Consider the following 2,500-nt stretch of genomic DNA (forward strand, 5'->3'; position numbering starts at 1 on the left):
CCGGGCCTGGTGGCGATGGGGTCGTGCTTGGGGTCTGGTGGCCGTGGCCGTGATCCAGGGGTTCCCCTCGTGATCCGTGGGTGGGCCCCGTCTCCGGGCGCGGCGATTCTTGCCCCTGAATGGGTGGTTTTGTGCCGCCAGATAAGTGCCGACACGCTCTGCTCGGGGTGACAGTCGCCCGAGAGCTTCCGGGTGCCTGGATGCGTGTGCGGGGGAGGTCTCCGGGCTCTGGCCGAGAACCGGACGCCCGTTTCCACCCCCGCCGCTTGAGCCGCCCGCTGGGGCCTGCGCGCCGGCTCTTGTGCGTTCCAGGCGTCCCCGCGACCGTGGTGCCACCTCCGGTCTCTGGTACCCGAGGGCGGCGGGGTTAGGGGCGCGGGGTCCTCTACCACGTGCACTCCCTGCCGCCGGCACCCGGGTGCGGTCGCGACTTACCCCGTCCCGCCGGCTCCGTGCCAGTGCGTGTCAGGCGTTCTCGTCCTGGGGTCGTCGCCCGCGCTTGCTAGAGGAGGAGGGGGGCCGGTGAGGCTGAAGCAGGCTCCTCCGCTCGCTGTCCTCGCCGGCCTTCCCTTGCTCGGGGATCCCTCGCGTTATGCTGCTGATCGATGTGGTGATGCTGTGCTCTCCCGGGCCGGGCCTAAGCCGTGCCAGACGAGGGACGGACGTTCATGGCGAACGGGACCGCTCTTCTCGCTCTGCCCGCGGGCCCCCTCGCCCGTTCTCCCCCGCTGCGAGTGGCGTGTGTGGGAGGTGGCAGGGGGTGCGGAATCCGGCCCGACCTCGCTCCCCCGCCCCCGTGCCTTGTGGCGTGGGCGGTGTCGGGGTCTCCGTGACGCGGCGGATGCTCCGCCTGTGCCTCTTGGCTGTGTCTCGCGGGCGGCCCTCCCCACGGTGGGGCGGGCCGTGTTGCCGCCGCGCCGCGCGCCTTCTTGGACGCGTGAGCGCGCTCCCCCGGCCGTTGGCGGTGCCCCTGGAGTGTTCCAGGTCGTCCCTCAGGCGCCTGAGGCCGAGTGGCGGTGTCGTTCCCTGTTCCCGTCGCCCTCCTCAGGTGACCGCTGCGCTGGTGTGTCTGAGAAGCGGGGGGTCGAGTCGGTAAGGGAGGCGTGCCCGTCCCCCTCGGGGGGGACGGGTGCCTCGTCGCGCCCCCCCCCACGGCGTGCCGTGTGGGGGCGGGCAGGCTCGGGCGCGTGCCCGCGTGTTCCCCTTGCTGGGGTTTCCACGCGGGTGTGGGAGTGATCGTGGCGGGCCGAGCCAGCGGCGTGATGCTGGCTCTTTGGTTGGGAGGTGCTGTTTGATCGGCACCTCCGTCCCAGTCTCTGCCTCCCTTGGTCTCGGCCTGAGGGGAGGCACTGACTTGGGAGCCGCACAGGGGCCTTTTAGATCCCTAGCTAAGCCCAGTGTGGCCGGAGATGGCGAGCCCGGGGCAGCGCGGGCTCGCGGCCCTGACCACGGACGCTCCGACTTGCTCTAGGCCTTACCTCTACCGCAGACCCCTCCTGCGTTGTGTGGCCATGGTGTCTGTAAGCGCCTTGGTGGGCCCGATGGCGGACGATGGGCGGGGGCGACACGCCCTCGGGGAGAAAGCCTTCTCTAGCGATCCGAGAGGGTGCCTTGGGGTACCGGACCCCCCAGCCGCCGCCCCTCCTCTGCGCGTAGTAGCCACGGACGCCACCATCGTGGCGCGTGGGCAGAGCCGCTCTTTGCCTACCGCGGCCGGCGCCTCCCCCCTCCGAGTCGGGGGAGGGTCACGCCCGGCCGGGCCGTCGTTGGGCGCGGGGCCGCGCGTGTGCGCGAGCGTGCGCGTGGTTCTCCCGTCGCGTGCTGGGGTGGGGAGAGGGCCCGGCCCTGTCCGGGCTCCGCCCCGCCGCGAGCGGCTGGCTCTCCGCTCGCTCCCGTCCCGAGCCGCAGCCGGTGGTGGCGTGCGGGCATGGGTGGGGGCCGCCGCCGCTCTCGGGCGCGTTCCCTCGGGACGTGGGTCCCGGAGCAGACCAGACAGGCAGACGGGTGGCTGGGTGGACGGGGCGGCCCCCGGCGGCGGGGGCGCCTCACGTAGGCCCCGGCGGTGGGGCCGGGCCCGCGGGAGGCCGAAGGGTGGCTGAGGCCGGCCGGCGTCCCAGGCGTCGTGGGACCGCCCTCGCGTGTCGTTGGCGGTGGGATCCCGCGTGTGTTTTCCTGGTGGCCCGTCCGCGCCCGAGGCCGTCCCCGGGAGCCTTCCCGCGAGCCCGCGCTCCCTCCGTCGAGGCGCGCGCCGCGCTCCCCGTTGCCGCCGGTGCTCCCCCGCCCGGGCAGACGCCTGGCCGCGCCGCCCACCGGCCGGGACCGAAATGGGCCTCGCCGCGCGGGTGTCGCCTCCGGCCACCGAGGCCGGTGGTGGCCCCGGGCAAAGTGCTCTCGGCTCCGGTTGGGTGGCGCCCGTGCGCCAGGCGCCCGGCGTGGGACGCCGGCACCGTGTGCGGGAGAGCCCTGGCCGTGGAGGTGGGTGGTGGGGCCGAGCCCCCGT

This window comes from Equus caballus, unplaced genomic scaffold, assembly GCF_041296265.1.
Source record: "Equus caballus isolate H_3958 breed thoroughbred unplaced genomic scaffold, TB-T2T haplotype2-0000942, whole genome shotgun sequence".
Classification (NCBI taxonomy): Eukaryota; Metazoa; Chordata; class Mammalia; order Perissodactyla; family Equidae; genus Equus; species Equus caballus.